The sequence below is a fragment of the Protopterus annectens genome, chromosome 1.part2, assembly GCF_019279795.1.
Source record: "Protopterus annectens isolate FY-2018-M chromosome 1.part2, PAN1.0, whole genome shotgun sequence".
Taxonomy (NCBI): Eukaryota; Metazoa; Chordata; order Ceratodontiformes; family Protopteridae; genus Protopterus; species Protopterus annectens.
The window spans coordinates 841306989-841330468 of NC_056727.1; positions in this window are offsets into that span (position 1 = coordinate 841306989).

The following is a 23480-nucleotide window of genomic DNA, read 5'->3' on the forward strand; positions in this document are numbered from 1 at the left end:
ATGGTTGAAGGTAGATCTTGTGAGAAGGAGATTTTGTGGTTGTTCCACATAAGAGATTTATGTTTTTTGGCTGCATATAGTATCTTTTGCGTTACTTGATAGTTGAGAAGTTTAACATATACTTGATGAGGATCTGTGCTGTCCTGTCTTCTACGAAGTGCTCGGTGCGCTCTTTCAATGGTAATTTCAGGCTTCTCATCAACAAGTTGCAATAATGATTCAAAGATTTGTTTTGCAGTGGTGATTAAGTTTTGATTGTCATAGCTCTCCGGGATGCCTCTAATTAAAATATTGTTTCTCCGACTTCTTGCCTCTAAATCTGTTATTTTCATTTGTAATTCTGTTATAACTGTTGATTTGGCACAAAGATCTTCAGTGAGAGTTTGAATTTGAATCTCATTTGACTGTGTTTTTTGTTCAAGTGTGCCCACTCTTTCTGCAGTCTGAGTAACAGATTTACCAATGGTTGAGAGCTGTTCCGAAAAGTTTTGAATAGCTGCATGTATGGGTTGTAAGGCCTGTTTTAATTCATCCATGTGAAAGCCAGTATCCTCACTAGTGCTAGTGGTCTTTTTGTTAAGTTCCATCTGTTGTTTGTTGGTTTTTTGCCTTTTTGAAAGATTCTCTTTTTCTGGTGAAAAAAATACCGAGGATTTAGCTTTTGTTGTCTGTATCTCCATTGTAATAGAATCATTTGAAGATTTTTGCTGTCTGGCCATGTGGTCTTCAGAGTGCAGCAGCAAGATTAGGCCTTATAGATCACAGTAAGTGTAAGACTTTGAGAGCAGGTATAAGAAATATGATTAATTTGATCTCTTTTTAATAGCTGAGAGTATTGAATGGTTTGGCTTTGTGATGCTGAAAAGAATTCCTTTATTCCAATGAACGTCCCGAAGTTCTGAGATGTATAAATCTAAGATAAGACTAGATGAAGTAGGGAGCTCAGTTTAGATGCAGTTCACCAGGCGACCACCATTTTGGAATCCTACTAACCAATCAAATATGGTTTCTGTAGTAATGAACAACTGCAAACCCTCTCAAACCCCATTTTGTGTCCATTTTACCACTAATTATGGCAGGTTAGCCATCGCTCCAAATTAAACATATCCCTACAGCAAAATTAACCCATTTGTAATACTCCTGTAAAAACCTCAATAGCTGCCAGCAACCAGCTACATGAAAATTAGCCAAGGACATTTTGATTGGCAAAGTTCATAAGATGAAGATCTTTCTAACTCTTCAGCCTGTAGATTTTAATTATATAAGTATACTCTGTCCATAAAGCATGCATCTTAGTGGGATTTCAGCTTCCTGAATTGCTGGCCTTGAGAATATTACTTAGTAGTTAACTAACAGACAATGAACAGTAACCTGTTTGTCAGTGCACACTGCTGAGCAACATCACTCTTTCTGCTCTGTCATGTTAAATAGTGACTGTTTCCATGTGTCCCGAGACAACACTACATGAGCTATATTATTCATGTACTTATTTCTATGCATAATGTGCATATCTAAACTCTACCTACTACGATTAGCTATATTAATTACAGAAAACTTTTATTATGACTATTTTATACACTACATAGTATACAGTCTTACAGGATCATTGGAGTTTAAATACAACTGAGCTTTAAAGGCAATTTCTGCCCTGCCTGTACACATCATTAGGCCTTGTTTCTCATTCCAAGGAGGGCCAGGATAGTGAATTTATGGATACTCATCCAGTTGTCCAGCTTGGTTAAGGGCAGAAAGTGATAAAATTTGCTTAACCTGGAGAAAGAGTTTGTTCCAGAGAAGGGCTAGGTGCTCTGTAATTAATCTATCTCTCCTCTTAGTCTTATGCTTTGTTCACCAGGTTAGTCACACTAGGCCAATAGCCACTTTTTGAGAAAGCCCAGAGGTGGTGTTTCTACTATTAGAAAATTTGACCAGGGCTTTGTGGTACTTCTCCTATTATTTTTGATAGGTGCCATGGGATCTTTTACATCCACCTGAGCTACCCCCAACTTAAGTAGATGGGACCACAATTTAGCAACTCATCTGAAGTATGACACATTCAGGAATGTAGCACTTTCTAATGCTGTATTAGTAATCCAGTCACTTGGGGTAGGAATAGAACCCACAACCTTCTAGTCTTCCAGCACCAAAGATGATTGTGCTATTTGCAACACCACTGACAGTGCTAAACAGACTTACCATTAACTGGACTTTCTGATTTAGTGAGGAATAAGAGTTCCTGGACTCAGTAGCATAGTAGGTGCAAAGTGTTGGTGGGGGGGGGGGGCACAATCAGCTAATCCAAATCTTTCTTTAATGCAATACTGGCTTTCATGGTAAAACCTCAGAGCTGCACTGCTCTGTCTGTGGTCTAAACTGTAGCAACTTCTTGTTACATTATAACAAGCAAGCTACAGTTCAAAAAAAAAAAAGAGTACTGTACTGCTCCTTGCAGGCAGGGTGTAAACTGTAATAACTGTCTGCAGGCAGTTTGCTACAGTTTAAAAAGGAGAGCTGGCCTTGTTTCTTTAACTAAAGCATGAGCATTGTAGTGCTCTGTTCAGGAGGCAGGGTACTTAAAAAAAGAGTTGGGAGCAGGGACAAAGAAATGAGACCTGAATGGCTGGCTCAGTTGGGAGGGGGGAGGCGTTGTGCATTTGGCCGTCTGGTTGTTGCACCTGCAACAGGAATGTCCGATGATTTTTTTTTTTTTGCTGTTAGTATAGCTGACTGTAATAACCCAATCACTTATCATTTGGTTTATTACAATGAATTAAGTGTTTTTTTTCTGCTCTTCACTTCTAAGAGTTGAGGGGGTGGGTTGCTGGTTCCTAGAACTGGCCCAGGATGCTCGTTCAACCAGCTATGCTTCTGCTTGGACTACTGTATCACATGTAGCCTTATAAGCAAGACACAGGTCTCTTGTTTGAACTCTTTATGAAAATGAGTATAGGAATAAAGCCTTCAGTTTTTCTTTGCAGTTCAGATCATGTAGACCTTTGATCTTTTTAGTTACAAACCTCTGGGATCTATCCATTTGTTTGATATTCTTAGTAAGGTACATCCCAAAAGGAACAGTGTACTCAATGATGGGTCTAATCAAAGGGGAGTACAAGGACACGAGGGCTTCTTTTGATTTGTACAAAATATCATTTGTTGTGAGACCCATTAAGAAAGCCCACATCTTCTTTTCCCTGTTAGGGGTCACCACAGCAGATCATCTGTCCACTCATGATTGGCAGTGGAGTTTTACAGTGTGAAATTGCCAGCCCAGCACCCAACCTTCCACAGAAGGAACACACACTCACACCTAGGAACATCCACCTACTGCATGTCTTTGGGAAGAAACTGGAACACCCGGAGAAAACCCACATGACGGACATGCAGACTCTGCACAGAAGGCACCCCAGCCAGGAATCAAACCGGAGAACCTCTTGCTGTGAGGCAGCAAAGCTAACCTCTGCACCACTGTATCTTGCTGAAATTAGGATGGTGACTCAATAGCAATAATTGTGGAGAAAGTAAAATACCTTGTAAATGCTTTCTTTGAAAATTTCAGCCATGCATAAGTATCAGTTAACAAATACCACAAACCACATTAAACAAATGTGTCAATGAAAGCAAAGTATTTGTTTTAATTATTTTCTCATGTCAATATTCTGTCTCATGAAAGCTCTTATATAGTTTATGCAATATATACTTTTTTGGTATACATTTTATTAAATGTACAATAGTACATCTAATCTCGTGATCATTAATGAAACACCCAGTAAACCAACCACTGTATTTCACAGTAATTTTTTCTATTTTCTAATGATATTGCCCTTATCAGAAACAATAAAAAAAAAAAAAAAAAAAAAAATAAGAAAAAGTAAAAACATACTGAACTAAAATTTTTCCTTTTTCCTCCGTCATTCTCTTACTCGTTTTTGGGAGATACAATCACTCTTGCTTACATGTACTAGCTGGTACTAAAACCCATCCTACAGAAACGTCAGCATGGCCAAAAATAAGTTTGTAGCAAAAAAATTGAAATTAGATCTAAAAAAAAAAAACAGTTCATCACATGATGTTCACAGACGATAAAGTGAAAGTGTTTCATTAGTGTAACTGATGAAATAAGTTTACAGGATATCTTATCACAAAACAAAAAATCTGAATGCACCTTTATTAAATTACTTATGACATAAGCAATCATACATTTATATAAATGAAAACAATCCATACTGACATAATTTTAGTTGCAAACATTATGGATCTCTTATAATGTATCCAGTCACTGTCAGTCAAACATTACAAAGCTCATTCAAATCCTGCCTTCTTTTAAATCTCATTCCTCATCTGCATGTACTGATCTCACAATTTCAATTCTTTTTTCTATTAACTGCACAAAAATTCACCAAACCTGTGAAATAACACGTGCCTTTCCTAGGAGGCAAAATTCTACACACACACACACACACACACACACACACACACACACACACACACACACACACACACACACACACACACACACACACACACACAAACTCTCTTTGTCACACACACACACACACACACACACACACACACACACACACACACACACACACACACACACGTACTCCATGTAGGAGACAGTTCTCACTTCACACAGTTACTTAATACACTCAGTTCTGAGGTCACGGCACTTCAGAGGAAAGGGAAACTGCCTCTGACAGCCTCCACTGACCACATCAGATTTTTACTCACTCTGCATTCTCATACATTTAGTCATTACATAACTTAGGCATGGTCTATCAGTGAAAATATCTTTTTTTCCATGCCCCTCTGGTCACTATGTCTATGAGGCACTATGTCTATGATTTTTAAGAATAAGGATGATGTGCAGAGCTGTAGTAACTATAGAGGGATTAAACTGATCAGTCACAGCATGAAGTTATGCGAAAGAGTAGTGGAAGCTAGGTTAAGAAGGGAGGTGATGATTAGTGATCAGCAGTATGGTTTCATGCCAGGAAAGAGCACTACAGATGTGATGTTTGTTCTGAGAGTGTTGATGGAGAAATACAGAGAAGGTCAAAAGGAGTTGCATTGTGTCTTTGTGGATTTAGAGAAAGCATATGACAGGGTGCCTAGAGAGGAGTTGTGGTATTGTATGAGGAAGTCGGGAGTATCAGAGAAGTATGTAAGAGTGATACAGGATATGTACGAGGGTAGTGTGACAGCGGTGAGGTCTGCGGTGGGAGTGATGGATGCATTTAAGGTGGAGGTGGGATTACATCAAGGATCAGCTCTGAGCCCTTTCTTATTTGCAATGGTGATGGACAGGTTGACAGACGAGATCAGACAGGAGTCCCCGTGGACTATGATGTTTGCAGATGACATTGTGATCTGTAGTGAGAGCAGGGAATAGGTGGAGGAGACCCTGGAGAGGTGGAGATATGCTCTAGAGAGAAGAGGAATGAAGGTCAGCAGGGCTAAGACAGAATATATGTGTGAGAATGAGAGGGAGGATAGAGGAATGGTGAGGATGCAGGGAGTAGAGGTGGGGAAGGTGGATGAGTTTAAGTACTTGGGATCAACAGTTCAGAGTAATGGTGAGTGTGGAAGAGAGGTGAAGAAGAGAATACAGGCAGGATGGAGTGGGTGGAGAAGAATGTCAGGAGTGATTTGTGACAGACGAGTACCAGTAAGAGTGAAAGGGAAGGTCTACAAGAGGGTAGTAAGACCAGCTATGTTATATGGGTTGGAGACAGTGGCATTGACAAAAAGGCAGGAGTCAGAGCTTGACGTAGCAGAGTGGAAGATGTTAAGATTTGCACTGGGTGTGACAAGGATGGACCACATTAGTAATAAGTATATTAGAGGGTCAGCCCAGGTTGGAAGGTTTGGAGACAAAGCCAGAGAGGCAAGATTACGTTGGCTTGGACATGTGCTGAGGAGGGATACTGAGTATATTGGGAGAAAGATGCTAAGGATGAAGCTGCCAGGTAACAGGAAAAGAGGGAGACCTAAGATAAGGTTTATCGATGTGGTGAGAGAGGACATGCAGGTGGTTGGTGTGACAGAGCAAGATGTAGAGGACAGGAAGAAATGGAAACAGTTGATCTGCTGTGGCAACCCCTAACAGGAGCAGCCAAAAGAAGAAGAAGAAGAAGGTAATATCTGAAAATGTTATGTTGGTGGACGTATGTGTATAATCTGGTGAGATTTTTTTTAATGATTTGATTGTTTTATTGATGAATTAATTGAATAATTTGAATGTGTTTTTACTATATATTCTGGAAGTTCATTATTATATACATGGTCTGAGGAAGCGTATCAGGAGATACACGAAAGCGCTTACCCTTGTAAAAATAAAGTCTTTCTTTTATTAATAACAGTCATGGTGAGTCTAAGTTTTGTCTATCATCATTTGGTCAAGTATTTTAACTGAAGACTCTTCAGCAGGTGTGGTTTGTTTTTTTGTTCTTCAAACTAGTGAGATTAATAACATAGACATTAACTTTTGCTAAATTAATAAAAAGAATGAGGGGATGCAGAAACAAAAGATGTGGTAAATTCCTTATAGGGATATTTCACCCTATCTTCTTCTTGATTTACCCAGCAGAATCAGATTACAACTGATATTCCAGGTTTACAGCTACAGTTTCTGATCTTCAGCAAGTGTGTGATGCTTGAGCATTGCCCTACCATATCTTTGAATCAGAGCTGCACACACTGATGCAGACAAACACACACACACACACACACACACACACACACACACACACACACACACACACACACACACACACACACACACACAGACATGCACATATATAGCTATAACTATAATTTTATCTATAGCAATACATATATATATATATATATATATATATATATATCTATATATATATATATATATATATATATATATATAACATGTCTATCGTTCTATCTATATCTATATCAATCTATACATATTTTATTTTTATTTTATTTATTTTACATTTGTTAACCGGGAGAGTCCAACTGGGTACACTTCCATTTTCAGCGGAGGCCCAGGGAGAAAAGCTCCACATGTGCAAAAAAAATGACGATAATTATTCATGGTTAAATTGAAAATTTAAAAATGTAAAAATTAAAAAAATTGATTTTATATATATATATATATATATATATATATATATATATATATATATATATATATATATATGATTACATTGAAGTTTAGCATCTTTGTAGGTTTATAGTATGAAATATGTACAGAAATCATTACACAGCATTGGAGTGTATAGAATGACATGTTACACAGACTGACGTCATGGATGACAAACAGTAGAAAAAGGTGGTTAGTTAAGAAGGGAAGTTGTTAGAAATTAGATGAAGAAGAGCTAAAACACAGCCTTAGAATGGCTAGGATAACAGGTTATCATAGAAGGGTTAGAAACATAGCCTTAGAATGGCTAGGTTAGCAAGTTAACATCCTTATAATATTGTTCTAAAGGTTGTTGAGAAGTGTATATAGTCTGAGTAGGTTAGGTTTAGATAATATATTTCTAAAGGTTATTGAGAAGTATATATAGTCTGGGTAGGTTAGGTTTAGAGAGTTTATTCATATATGTTAAGGAAGTTATTACTCTTGTGTATTTTACCTACTTGAGTTGTGTTTTTATTGGGTTAGTCTGGGTTTAGACATGGACACAGCCAATGCCTGTTTAGGTGTTTAGGGATATTTTGATTTGGGGTAAGGAGGATGTAGTGGTAAGATCTGGTGGGAGCAAGTTCCATTTTTTCCAGCAGAGATGGAGAATAATGATTCTCTGAATGATTTGTTGACTTTGGCAGATTGTACTTGCATTTTGTTGGATGAGCAGAGGGATGCTAGGTTGCTGTAGGGGGTGATAATATTTGTCAGAATGGGTGTACTGTTAGGTTGGTAGAGGATTTTATGAATAACTGTGAGTTGGTTGTGCTGGAGTTGATTGGGTAGTTCTAGCCAGTCTAGTGTTTGAAGATTTTGACAGTGATGGGTTCTGTAGGCTGTGCCTTTGGCGAATCTAGCTATATTGTTATAGCAGCTAGATAATTTGTTTAGGTTTGCTTTCCTTAGGTTTACGAGGATAGGTGAGGCATGGAGAAGGGTCGATAGGAGATGTGTTCGAGCTATGGCTGTTCTGGCAGGTGAGGTTAGGAATTGTTTAATCCTATATAAGGAGCCTAGTTTTTTGCTAACTGTGTTAATGGTTTTGTCTATATGAGCGTCAAACATCAGATTGTTATCAATTATTACACCAAGAAGTTTTGTGCATGGTCCTTGAGAGAGTATGGTGCCATTATTGGATGAGATTGTAATATATGGTGATGTGAATTTGTGGGTAGGGGAGAAAAGTAGTAGTTTGGTTTTATTTGGATTCAATAGGAGACAGCAATTATTGAGCCAATCCTCTACTTTGTTGAAGGTGATTTGGGATAGGGATTGAAGTTCTGCGGGGGTGGTGGCAGAACAGATAAGGATAGAGTCATCTGCATACTGAATATATGTTGCATTTGGGATAACATTGGGTAGGTCATTGATGAATATGGTGAAAAGGGGGGGGGCTAATATAGATCCTTGGGGGACACCAACGGTGATTTGTAGAAGGGGTGATAGATTGTCTTTCCATAATACAGCTTGTTGTCTGTCATGCAGGTAAGAGTGGAACTAGTTGATTACTAGGTTGTTTAGGCTGAGTGATTTTAGTGTGTCAAAGAGTAGGTGGTGATTTACCATATCAAATGCTTTGGATAGGTTGAGAAAGAGGGCTGAGGAGAGCTTGTTGTGATTATGGTTTTGATTTATTGTATGAGAGAAGGAAAGAAGTGCTGTAGTGGTACTATGGGCAGGTCTATATCCGTGATGGGATGGGGCTAGGACAGTGTTATGGATAAGGTGAGTTAGAATTTGCTTATGTATACAATTTTTCATTATTTTGGCTAAAGGAGATAGGATGGCTATAGGTCTATCATTTGAGAATTCAGTGGAGTTGCCGCCTTTGTGAAGTGGAATAATGTGGGAGATTTTCCAGATGGAGGGAACATAGGATTCGTGGATAGTATGATTGATTAAGATGAAGATAGGTTATGCTATTTCATTAGCGGCCTTTTGTAGAAATTCTGCAGGGAGTAAGTCTGCTGCCAGGATGGTGGGTTTGATATTCTTAAGTAGGGATTTAATATAGTCTGTGGGGATAGGATCAAATTTGAAGGGAAGTACATGTTCCAGAGTGGGTGAGGTGGTGTTGTAGGTGTTGGGAGGAAGGATATTAGCTAGGGACTGAACTGTTTCTGTAAAGAAAGTATTAAAGGCCTCTGCTATGCTTTTAGGGGGTAGATGTAAGGTAGTTGAGGGGGTGGGGTTGAGGATTTACATGGATGGAGCAGTTTATTAAGGCCAGACCAGATGTTTTGTGGTTGATTTTGGTGCCTTTTCTGTAAATTGAAATAGTAGGTTTGTTTGTCTAGCATAGTGGATTTTTTTGCCTTGTTTCTCGATTGATTGTATCTAATGTGGGCCTGAGAGGATTTGGTGGATCTCCAGGAGGTCCATGCTGTATTTCTAGCAATTATTTTTTGTCTAGTATCTTTGGTTAACCATGGAGCTATTTTGTTTTTGGTTCTGATATTTCATTTGGGAGCATGCCTGTCTAAGATTGCTAGGAATTTAGCATTGAAGTCTGAGACTGCTTCATCAAGGGGAAGACATTTCAGAGTGGACCATTTGCATGAATTAAGTTTGGTCTGGAAATTAGTGAGGTTAAAGATTTTGTGTTTCTAATGGTTTTAAAGGTGGTTTGCTGAGGCATGTCATTTCGTTTTCTGATTATTTAGGTTAGGAAGTGATCACTCATGTCCTCAGGTAGGTTGCCTGATTTATATAACTGGGGTTTGTTGTTTATTAGTATCCAATATAGGATGCTTTCCTTATTGTTGGGCTTATTGATTCTGGTAGGGGAAGTTATAATCTGGGAGAAGCCATGTAAGTTAATATTGGTGGTGGGGAAGTTTGATGAGCAGGTTTTCCAGTCAATATTTTAGTCTCCAAGAATAAGAGTTTCTTGGGGGTGGTTAGCAGATAGCCATTGGAGGGTACTTTCTAAGGTGACTATGTTGTCACCTGGGGGAATGTAGATACATGCAATGTTTATAGCTTTGTGTTTGTTAAGCTGGACTTTTATTATGAGTGTTTCAGAGTTGCGGGTTATCAGGCTTTGTGAGGTACTGACAGTGGATACTTGTAGAGTGGATTTATACATGATGGCTACACCACCACCTTTTCTGCCTTGTCAGTCAAGTCTTATTAAATTGTAGTTGGGGGGTATAATCTCATTATCAGGGATAATGGGTTTGAGCCAGGTTTCCGTAAGACATAATAGGTCAGGGGAGTGCATGTCCAGAAGGGCATGCAGATAGTCAATTTTATTATTTATACTTCTGATGTTTAGGTGACAGACTAGTAATGAATTAGGGGCATTATATGAGCTCTGTATATTGGAGACAGTGCTATTTGTGGAGCTAGTGGTATCAGGTAAGTTTGGGCCTGGGTTAGGGTGGATGTCACCATCGGCTATAAGGGTTAGTTGTGACTTTCTAACTAGTTTGTGGATTTTTAGTAGGAGTTGGTGATAGTATTTAGTGCTAGGGTTTATATAGGTAGCTTGTAGGGGATGAAGAGATTTCAGAGTAGTAGAATTAGAGAAAAGGAGGGGTAGTAATGGTGTGGGGTAGTGGGGGTGGTTGCTAGCAGTGGTACTGGATGTAGGATACTGAGAGCTAGGTAGCTAGTGGTGTTCAAAGGTGGTGAGAAAATAAAGTATTACAAGTGGGGGTAAGAGGTAGTAAAGTGGTCTAGGTTTTGGTGGTAAGATGGGAGTTAGTGGAGACATTGTGGGGTAAATAGTATTGGTGTTAGAGAGTGTAGGTGGATAGATACAAGAGAGTGAATAATGGGAAAGTGGTACGCTGGGAGTAGGGGGTTGGGTTGAGTAGAGTTATCTCCAGATGTAAAGAAGTCAATGTTAAAGACTATTTTGTGTAAATATGTGAGGTGTCATGATCAATGTGAGGTGTACTGTGTGGGAGTCTGCAGTAACATAGCCACAACATTTTTGCTAGCACTACTCCCTGGCATCCTGGACTGGTGTGAGCCATGCATAGTAGAGGAACAAGTTCATCACTGATGCCCTGACCACATGATCTGCTTCTGTCGGAAGTATTACTGCTCATGTCATGACCCTGGTTAGACATCAGTGTGCTACTTGAATGTGAATAATGTCTACTTTGTGAGCTGCCATTACAACTACATACACACCAATGATCACATAGCTGACTATTTCTTGATGTGGACACATTCATCACTGATGTTGCAGTAGAAGAAGTACAATTTCGGGACAGGATCTGGTACAGCCACACTGGCTAACATTTAATGATGTACCCACTGTTCACCTACACGGTTACTGCACTTCCCGTGTAGATGTTCCATAACAGACACTGCATGATCCAGTGGGTCATTCACCCTGTCCAATGATTCACACACACTTGCAGTCTCATACATCAGAATGCATGACATGCATTACACTATCTCTTCAGTGACAGTGGTGAAACGTGCCTGTGCCACCATAACAGCTCTTCAAATATGTTGGGTGACAGACACTGATGCACCAACATTGGGAGAAGGCTGGTAAGCATGCCTTCTCTGATCATCTCTACCAACATCCCTGTGTGGTACTTCACCCTCACAGAGGCTAGAGGAAGATTCCACCAGCTCTGCAACTGGGGTAGCCACACTACACTGATCAATAGTGTCCCCATAAACCTGTCCACTCTCAGATGGCCCTGTGTCATGAGTATGCATAGGCATAATGACTGTGTCCAGACTGTGGGGAGAGGATGTGGGAGCCACACATACCCCCTCCAACCCCAGACTGTGCCTGTTCATCACCAACATTCTTGTCAGGGGATACAGATCCTCTAACATCAGGCAGAGGGAGGTCATTAGTGCTGGTGCCAGCCTCACCTGGGAATACACCATGAAAACTGAAAAATAGAAGAAACACAAAGATGGTTACAGTATACTACCTACATATGAACAAAGAAGCAAAACATGGACATGCAAGTAACTTTAGAGCAATGTAGATATAGATAGATAGATAGATAGATAGATAGATAGATAGATAGATAGATAGATAGATAGATAGAGAGAAATAGATAGATAGATAGATAGATAGATAGATAGATAGATAGATAGATAGATAGATAGATAGATAGATAAATAGATAGATAGAATTGAAGACAAAAAAATGCATGTCTATATAATATGCATGTTGCAGTTGTATCTCAATGCGAGATGTCTCTAGACATACAAATGTCAGTTTACAAAGGTATTATAAGCATAAAAATTAAGATAACTTAACAGAAATCTTTAACTTTAAATAACTTTTGCATATTTGAATGACATACCTGGAGCATCACTAAATGAAATTTGCTGGTGGTCCAGCACCTCTGCCCCACCATCTAAAACAGCACTGGGAAACTCTTCTGAGCTGCCTGGATCCCTTACAGTTGACATGAACTCCTCTGACTCAGGGACTGATGGTTTGATAGAAGGCCCACACTCCGTAACTCTTTGTTTCAGTGACACAGGCTTGGTTCTTTCAGTAGCCTTCTTGATAATCATGATAGGATCATAGGATCATAGGAGGTTACTAGGCTAATGACCCCAGGGCCCTTTCAAGTCTAGCCAAGTTTTAGTCTTATTTCCATGATCAGCACTTATTGCCTCTGTCCAAGAGTGACACAGGTGGAACCCTCGGGTGAATTTATGGTTACCCATCCAATCATCCAGATTGCATTTGAAGAGGACCAATAAGGTGCTCTGAATGACATGAAGTGGGAGTCTGTTCCCAAGGTATAATAACCTTTGGGAGACAAATTTGTCCTTCTAGCAGGTTCTAGTAATGTCATATACCAGGTTAAAGCATTTAGATAGAGTAACTCACATACCATTTGATTTACGGATATGCAGCATTTCCAGGAAAACAGAGTCAAAGATTGCCTTATATGCAAGGCAGAAGAAGTGACAGTAATTTCAGATGATACTCATAGGACAGATGCTGAAGACCTTAAATTTTCCTTGTGAGGAACCTGTGTGGTCTCTCCAATTGCTGCAGGTGCTTAGAAAGGTACATACCAAAAGGGGCATTGCACTCAGTTATTGGCCTGATGAGGGAAGAGTACAGGGAGGTTATAACATCTTTTTTTCTGGAGACAATGCCCTTACTTATGAGATGAGCAATATAAAATGCCCTTCTTATCACTGTGGAGACATATGGTTGTCAAAGGTAAGATTACTGTCAACCTGTGTGCCCATGTCTCTCACCACTGAGTGCATACTTAAGGTGTTGTTACTGATGTGGTAGCTAGCAGGAACCTCACTCTTACTGAAAGGGATGATAGCACCTTTTTTTTTGCATTGATTTTAAGGCCATGACTTGGGTACTAATTATTTGGTTGTGTAAGAAACTTTTGTAGGATGTTGACATTGTTTGGAGATTCTATGACTGCTCCTAGTTTGCAGTCATCAGCAAACTTTGTCAGCTTCCGACCTTTAGCTTTAGATATCATGAAAAACAACTAAATAACTTATATATGGACTAATAAAACAACAAACTTGTTCCAGTGAAAAACAACCGTCACACAAACTAAAGTACGTTTATTGAGCGCTTTTATCCATTTATAACCATAGACTTCTTCAGAATAACACTCATTCATACAAATGACCATTTAAATATCTCCCCAATAAAATCATGTGATCACAAAAACTGTGTCAGCCAATAAAAAGCTAAATTCACATCAGATTATTAACCATTACATTTCCTTTTAGGAAAAAACAGATGCAAAAAGTAAAAAAACATTTTGTTATCTCATACAAAATGTGAAACTAATAAAAATGATTATATTTCTCTTTCCAGTGTGCTAAGACTACATTCAAACATAGTTTAAATACATCTTTAAGAAAAGAATTCTTCTGGTTATTGCATTTTGCAACACATTGTAATCAATGTCTGTTTATTAAATTGTTTCTAGTGGAGATTTTTATTAGTTTAACATTTTGTATAAGATAACAAAAAAGTTTTTTACATTTTGCATCTGTTTTGTCCTAAAAGGAAGTGTAATTAGTTTGTACTTTAGTTTGTGCGACGGTTGTTTTTCACTGGAGCAAGCAGAAACATGCAGTAATAAATGATGAAGGCAAAAATCTGGTAGCAGTAAGCAGTTCTGCCACAATTATAGGTTCATAGGTTCATAGGTTCATACTAGGCTATCTGCCCTAGGGCATTTATAAGCCTAGCCCAGAGTTTTTTGGCTTACGCCACCCCTTTAGATTGAAGGATATTATGCCCATTATTTTGCTGTGCCTCTGTCAAGCAGTGACACTGATGTAATCCCTGGGGTATACCTGCGGTCTCCCATCCATTGGTCAAGATTTCTCTTGAACAAGGCCAGCGAGGTGCTTCGCCTCACATGTACCGGGATTTTGTTCCACAGCATAGGGAGCCTCTGGGTGATTAATCTGTCCCTCCAGCACGCCCTATTTATGGCCGTGTCAAGGTTTAAGTCTCGTGCTCTTGTGGATCTGATGGACTTAGATTTTTTGAGGTGAAGCATGTTCATTAATTCCTGGTTGGACATGGCCTTGTAAGTCAGGCACAGGTCACCTCTGAGCAGGCGGTAAGTGACTGAGTAGAGCTGGAGCTCCTTCAGTCGGGCAGCATAGGACATATTTTTGAGACCCTTTATCCTTTTGGTGAGGAACTTTTGGGGCCTTTCCAATTGCTGCAGGTGTCGGGTCAGATACATTCCAAATGGGGCGTTATACTCAATCATTGGTCTGATGAGTGATGAGTACAGGGGGATGATGACTTCCCTTGACCTAGATGTGAAACCCTTCATGATCAGGTGGGCAATGTAGAAGGTCTTTCTAACTACTTTGGCTACGTGGGTGTCAAATGAAAGGTTACTATCAACCCAATTATATATTAAACTACAAGATTGTAGCACAGCAGCTTTTAAAATACAAACTGATAGCTTTTATAAGTAACTCTACTTGTGGAAAAGAAGCATAATCTTCCCACAACTCCTAATTAAAACACAAGACTAAGGTCCCTGAGCAAAGTAATGCAATCAGATGGAATAGAGTATAAAAGTGGAAAGTAGTAGTGACACAGGCCACTATAAATGTACTTACATATTTAAGCAGGAATTGAAATAATTGAAATGATTTAATTCTCCTTCCTTTTCTGAAAAGCTATTTACTCACAGTTTCACACCTCTTCAAGTTTTGGATAAAAGAACATGGGTACAGAGCAGTCTAAATGTAATTGATAGATTTGCAATACTGAACACATGTGCTTGACTTTCTCTAGCTTTGTTTGTAAATGTTCACATGGCAAAAACTGTTAATCATGTCAATGTTTTAAGCTAATGCCACAGGTGCAGGGTTCACGTTTAGTGAAGGTGACATTTCTGGAAACTAGTGATCCTTACTGTCAACATTTTCCTTATATAATGCTACAGACTTGAGAAAACATCACATTGAATTAAAAATAACTTTCTAATGTTTTTACTTTATTTATTTATTTATTTATTTATTGCCTTCATCCTTTCTGTGATGGTTGACATTGCTCTTCAGTGCCCATCAGTGACGCCCTTCAATAAATGACAGTTGACTTCCTAAGGCAAAACTCAAAATGTAATTTAGTATGCACAATGACTTAGCTATCAGTCACAGAAATGAGACTGGCAGTGGTACTCCTTAAATTGCACTTTAACCAGTACTAAAGGTAGAAAGTATATCTGATTTATAACTTTCTCAATAGCTCAGTGTGTTAATAAAGTATGTTTTGACTAACACCAAAAGGAGTGCAGGGTTTGAATAACAATTAAGGATAGTTTAACTTTATGGGGCATAATACCTGTACGGTTTTTGTTTTTCTGTAATTTCAGCTGAACTACACGTGCAATATAAAAAGTAAATGTTGCAGCACAATTATATACAATGACTGCTAGTCAACCAAAATCTAATCTGCCTCACCAGTAGTACTCATATCTCATATTATAATAAAAACACATGTGTATTTGCATGCTGCGAAAAGAATGTACATATCCAAAAATATGAGTTATTAAAATTAGTAAGATTATGAATTAGGGAAATATGAAGAACACAGAAACACAACACAATGCAGCAGTGAATGGTTAATTTATCTTGCAACATGTAGCTGTGGCTCTTTTTACGTTGGCCAAACCTCTAGGCCTCTAAGATTGCGTGTCTCAGAACATATGAGTAATATCAGGAACAAAAGGCCAAACAATGCTTTGTATAAACATAGTCTTATACATACAACTGCCAAATTCTCTTTTATAGTTATTGATATAATAAGAGGTAGCAGATTTAACAAAACAGGATGGCACTCATTGCTTGATTCAAAAGAAAAGAAATGGATTACCATATTAGGAGCATTATTCACACCTGGACTAAATGAGCAATTGTAATTGCACCAACAGGACGCAGTGCTGATACTATTTAAATGCATCATTTTGTTTATTTTGTATCACTGAAGAAGGCTGTACCATTTATTGCCAGCTGAAACCGGTTTGTTTTAGATGATGCTCTGTTTGTTGTTACAATAAATATTTCATCGGATTCTTTCAGTTGCTGGCTTCATATTTGTTTAAGTAGAAACACCACAAAAAGCAATACTTTTATGATTTTTTTTAAATTTTATTTTAATAACAAAGAGCAGAGTAAAATAAAACAAACATATAACTATGTATGTGCATCCACTGTCTAATATATCAATATAATACAAATTAATGACAGTTAATGTTTTTCAAGCAAATATTTAAGTTTTAGCCGCTACATAAAGGAATGAGTAATATTAGAAGATGTCATCCTAATTGTATGTAACTCACTATTACATACAATCATGCCATACTATGAAATTCAGTACAAAAGGGAGTAGTTTTACTATTCCAGTTCTTGGTTGTTGTTTTCCTAGCTATTGCTAGTATAGACCAAAGAAGAGGCACTTGAGTCCTTGAAATTATTTCAGGGATTGGAGTATTAAATAAAATCAATGACTTACAAATATTACATCTATCTGACCAGAATGCTTGAATAATGTTATTCATTTCTTTCCAAAAAGGGGAGATGACCTCACATTCATGTACCATATATATCCAATCAGCTGTTAGTACAAAATCACATTACCAGCATTGGATTCTACTTCATTTATATAACTGTAACATTGTTAAGTGTAACAAATGCTCAGTGCAAGAATTTCCAGGTGGCATTTTTTCCAATATAAAGAGGATGCATTTTTTATTGACTTTTATACTATTTTTATCTACAATGGTAAAATTTTCATTATTATTTTGTGATGGAATACTTCCAAAAGTATTGTCTAAGTGTAAGAAGTCTAATCTAAAAATGTCATAAACCTGTGATAAACAAGACTCATTTTTCTTTGCTTTATTATTAATATTAAGTAAGAATTCCAATATTTGGGGGGTATATTTCTTATCCAAGTTAAATATCTTATTTATCTTGGAGTTTGCAAAATCCCTACATATTTGTTGTGTTAAGCACTTATTAGAATTCTGATTACATCTAGACATTTAGTTTTCCACATAATTTATTTCAGTTCCATTTAAAAATTGATGCCAATATGTTATTTTTTTCTTTTAGATCTATCATTCTAGGGAAATTGTGAGTTTCTAAGCATTTATTTGTATATTCTTTTATAAAAATTGAAATGATTAGAGGTATTTATACAAAAATTAGAATATATGAATTTCTGGAAGGAAGAAAGAATATTATTTACATAGGAAATTTGATGAGAACCAAATTTTTCTGTTTAAACAATGATCTTTTAATAGCCAGACAAAACTGATAGAAACTATTTTCTGATTACAATTAGTAATATGTTTGTTATTTTTAGACAATAATACCTGATGTATTAGTTTCCTTTTTGGCAAATATGATGAATTCATCTACAATGCATTCATTTCTACAATAGTTGAAGTAGCATAAAATTGGATATCAGGGAATCCTAATCCAAATTTATCTCAACTTTTTGTGTGCCAATTAAAATAAACTCTTGGTTTATTTGGATGCCAAAGAAATTTACGTAGGATGTTATTAATCTTTTTTATTAGTTTTTGTGGTGGAGACAATGTTAATAATTTCATAGCAAATACTATGCTAGGAAGAATTACCATTTTAATTAACATTAAAAATTATTCCATAGCAAAGAAACATTTATTCCTAATTGTGACTAGACTTATACTTTTATCAATAACCTGTTGAAAATGTACTTGCATCATTTGCTTGCTATTAGACATAATGATGGTACCAATATATTTAATTTGAGAGCTATTCCAATTGAAATCAGAATATGTTTATATGATTTTTAATTTCTTATTGATTAATAATGTACTTGCTTTATTATGATTAAGTTTAAAGTTTGAAATACTTTTAAATTGCCTCATAGAACTAATTATATGTTCTAGTGATTTTTATATATTTCCTATAGTAAGCATTTTGTTTGACCAATAAAGGTTCTATTACTAATACAAAAAGCAATGGAGAAAGTGGGCAAACTCGATTACTATGTTTTTGCAGTTTAAAGGAATTACAAAGAAAGGAATCTATTTTGACATAAACCACAAGAATTAATGTAAAACTTTGAAATTTATATGATTAACTTGGCTGAAAAGCTATATTCTTTAAGTATTTTAAATAAATAAGGCCAACTGACTGAATCAAAAGTTTTGTCTAAATCAAGATTAATGAGAGAAAGTTATTTTATTTTTTTTTATTTGCATATTCTATTAGTGTGTGTATCCTTATTATATTATCTTGCACCTGTCTATCAAAAATAAAACCTGTTTTGAGCTTAGTAATTCGTTTTGGTATTAGATGAATTCTATTTGCAAAAATAGACATGAACATCTTATAGTCAACATTAGGAGTAAAATGGGTCTATAAGAAGAACATCTTCCTGTTTGATCTTGGTAATTCATTTTGGTATTATTAAATTAATTATATTTGCTAAAATAGACATGAGCATCTCATAGTCAATATTAGGAGTGAAATGGGTCTAGAAGAATAACATTTTCTAGGACTTTTATCTTGCTTTAGAATAGGTGCAATTTAGGGAATGTTTTCATGATGAGGGAATCTCTGAAGCAGTTGTTAACTTTCCTGAAAGCTTTTTCTAGTATAAGGACTGCAATATCTAGCAAAAGTTTATATAGTTCAGGTATAAGACCATCTAAACCAGGAGTCTTATTATTTTTTTTTAATTTTTAATTTGATCTTTATTTCTTTTAAAGTAAAAGCCTATCCATTTTATTTAATTGCTCATTTGTTAATTTATTCTTTATATGTTTCTTTAGGAAAATGTCTGCTATCTCATCATTTACTAAGCTATTTCAATTCTTGTTTACATTTTCATAGAGTATTATAAAACACTCAAGAATACCCTTAATATCTGTTTTTCTTTTTTATTTTTTTAATGCAATTACTTTAATGTGATTTAGTCTATTCATTTTCTTAACTCTAATAGCAAGTTTATGTAAGCTTGATGGGTTCACGGAATATGTTTGAAGTTTTAGTTTTTCCAGGTTTATTGACACTTTATGGTTTTGAACTTCAACATATTTTGTATTCAAATATTTTAGTTCAGACTGACTAATAGTGTCATTATTTAGATCTAACATTATTTTATCTATGTTAGTTTGTAATGTATTTAATTCTATATCCCATTCTTTTGTTTTATTCATATGCCAACATTTAATTCTACAGTTTAAGTAAGCCTTTAATGAGTCCCAAAAGATGATACTATTTACTTCACCATTTGTATTTATTTCTATAAAGTTCTTGATCTCATTTGCATACCATTGTTAAAAATCCTTTTATTCTAACAATGTATGCTGGTAGTCTTTTAATGATGACTTAAGACACTATTTATAAAATAATGTTGAATACAGTAGCATTGTGATCTGGCAGTGAACATGACGCTGAGGAAACTTCTCTTATATTTGAAATCAAATTACCTGTAACAAAAACCTTGTCAATATATATCTGAGTTCTATAAGAATGTTGTTGTATCTTTTGGCTTTTCCCAGTTAGGGGTCGCCACAGCGGAACTCCGGCCTGCTAATGATTGGCAGTAGATTTTTACGTACCGAGTTGCCAGCTCTGACACACAACCTTCAACGAAGGTACACCCATTCACGCATGTCTCCACACAGAAGACGCTTTAGCTGAGAATCGAACAGGACAGCATCTTACTGTGAGGTGACTGTATTTATGTAAATTTACTTTTCTTAGTTCATTTATATCCTGTCCCTGTGACTAGGAAGGGTGAAAGCGCTTAGTGTTTATGTTTTTAATAACTTACCAATAAACAGAGTGAGGAGTTTACACCTGGTGGTGGGGGGTTTATTTTTATTTTACTTTTTGATTTTGAGTGTATACACTAGAGTGTTATTTACAGTTTATTTAATTTGTTAATGATAATTTATTAATATCCTTATTGAGTAAATGTGTTTCTTGTAAAAATACAATTTGAGCTTTATGTAACTTCAGGTATTTAGACAGGCTTCCCCTCTTTACTTGATTGTTTAATCAATTAATATATAAATATTTAAAATCAGACATTTGTAAGAGAACACATTACTAAAAATACTTTTTGTAAAGAACTATTATATTCTTCAGAGATAATTATAAAGAGCATTCAGCTGTAGGCAAAATGTTTAAAACAATTACAATATTATCTAACAATATAATGTAAAAACATTCTACCAAAGAATAACATATTCTGAGTTTGTTGATAAAATAAAAAAAAACTACATCTCAACCTCCCGATTTGACCCATTAGACTAACTGCACTTACACTTAGTAAACCAAAGGAAGACGAAGTCCAAGCCGACAAGAATTTATTGACAACAAAAAAGAACCACCATTGACCTAGGTTTCATCCAAACAATCAGACTTCTTCAGAATCTAGGTCAATGGTGGTTCTTTTTTGTTGTCAATAAATTCTTGTCGGCTTGGACTTCGTCTTCCTTTGGTTTACTTGGTTTGTGGTTCCTTGGTTCTTGTTTTTTTTGTACACTTACACTTAGCTCATGCTTCTGCTTTATCCATGTATGTTCCCTATCTTGATAAGAATAATTTTAAGAAAGCTCTTCTATGTGTTATTAAGAAATAGAGAAAAGGCTACTTAGGTACCATTTCACTTTAAATAAGCTAGATTTGTTACCAGTGCTCTTATATTATCTTATAACTGTTTCTTGGTCCACAGGCTAGAAAAATAATGTTATCAGATGTTAATTTCACATTTATTATATAGGTCAAGAAGTTGCATATTATTATTTGTTTTATTTACTCTGTATACAATTATTTATACAACAATCATCTAGCTATATATATATATATATATATATATATATATATATATATATATATATATGTCTATTTGTCCATATCTCTTTCTATTCCTCCTTATGCTATCTTATACCATTTACTATTTGCATGAACTCCATACTTCAGTTATAATCCATATGTACTTTGGTGTTGTAATCCATAGGTACTATGCTGTTTCAAAGAACAGATATCACATCCCTTATATATCAGGAAATTATTGCTCTCTTTCCTTCTTTTGTTACATACTTTCATTTCTTGCAAACAATCCACTGTCTTGTTTATGCATTATATCAGAGGTAATTGAACTAACCTAAAATAGTTTTAAATAAAGTCTCTCAAATATAATCTATCTGTATTTTTAAATTAAATACCACAAAATATAATCATGTGTATCCTAATAGAAGTTTCTTATTATAAAATGCAGTGTGGTCAATTTGTTATTATATAACAAGCAATTAATCTGTTAAGATATAACAAGCAATGAAAACTATAAACCAATTATTATTAGTTTTAAAGCTCATTTTTTACTTTTAATTTATTATATTATATGAATTATGTGTATTCCGTATGTATGATTAAATATAATGAGTCTTAATTCCTATATATGAATGCATTTAAGTTAATTTAACAGTGTTAATACTTAAAGCCCACTGCATATCCCATTTTAACATTCTATTACATCACTTCCTGTTCAAAGGGTGAGTTGAAAGGTCATATTTCACTTTAAGGAAGAAGAAGAAGGTAAGAACAACTTATAGAACCTTTTAAAGATTATAAAGCCTCACAAAAGTGCTTATCCCATTAAATAGCTTCTTTTAAAGCTAAATCATGTTAAAGGCAAGAAAATTATCTAGCTTTATTTACATGCACAGAAAAGCATTCACAAGTGTATTTAAACACTTCATTCTTACACGTCAACCCTTCAAAGCCATTGAATCAATAAAAAATGAAACTCTTTAAACTTTCAAATACTTCCACAAATAAAGATAAGAAACCCTGCATGTACAGATAAACTCACGACAATGGCAAGTATTCATTTTAACTTTCATTTTAAAATAAAGGCTTAGCAAGTTACTTTAAACAGTAAATAATTACTAAATATTGTAAGAAGATAGTAACCAAACATTATTAGATACAAACTAATGATTCCTACATTTCAAATGTAGAGGTTTTTTTCAGGTTTTCATGTGTTATTTTATATGAAGCTTTCTATCAATCTTTAAAGGAGACCTAACAATAAAGCTTGTGTTGAAAGAATGCCAGTAATGTGTGACTATAATTCAACTAGTTAAGTTGTTAATGATGTGGTAATTGTTTAGTTACACTCCAATGCTTTCTTTTGTGCAGGTAAAACAGCCACTTATTTGAATTAGAATGCAACTTAGCATACTTTTTTCTGTCATTTTAAATTCCAAGTACTGTGTTTAGTAACAAAGCACAAAACCATATTAAGAACTTAAAATAGTTGTTTCTTTTCCTAAGTTTCATCATATTGACATTTTACATTTAATGATATGTTTGGTATGACTGATTAAGCAATGTTTGGAATTAATTAGCTTCACTTATATATGTAATTTAAAGCAAGTATATTTGAAATAAGGAATACAAATGATTTACCTTATAAAAAGTGATATTATTATCGATCCTTACTATTCATGCACTTCTATGTTTTACAAAACCAGTATTATAATCAGAATGAAGTGTTTTTCATTTATCTTTCATTTTTTACTGTTTTTGTCTTTAACTGACCATCCACTCATTGTTGCATTTTTTTGAGAGATATAGACAAACTCAAGTCCAAGTCATTCATTTTTTCTAGAATTTTATTCCTCTGTATGAACTCCAAAGTATCTTCTAAAGTGTTAAATGTCCTTTGTCCTTCTGTAAGATGAATATTTATATTTGCTGGAACCAATATAATTAATAATTGATACTGTTTTTCTTTAAGCCTTTATAAGAGTTACACATGCTTTCCTTTTTGACATAA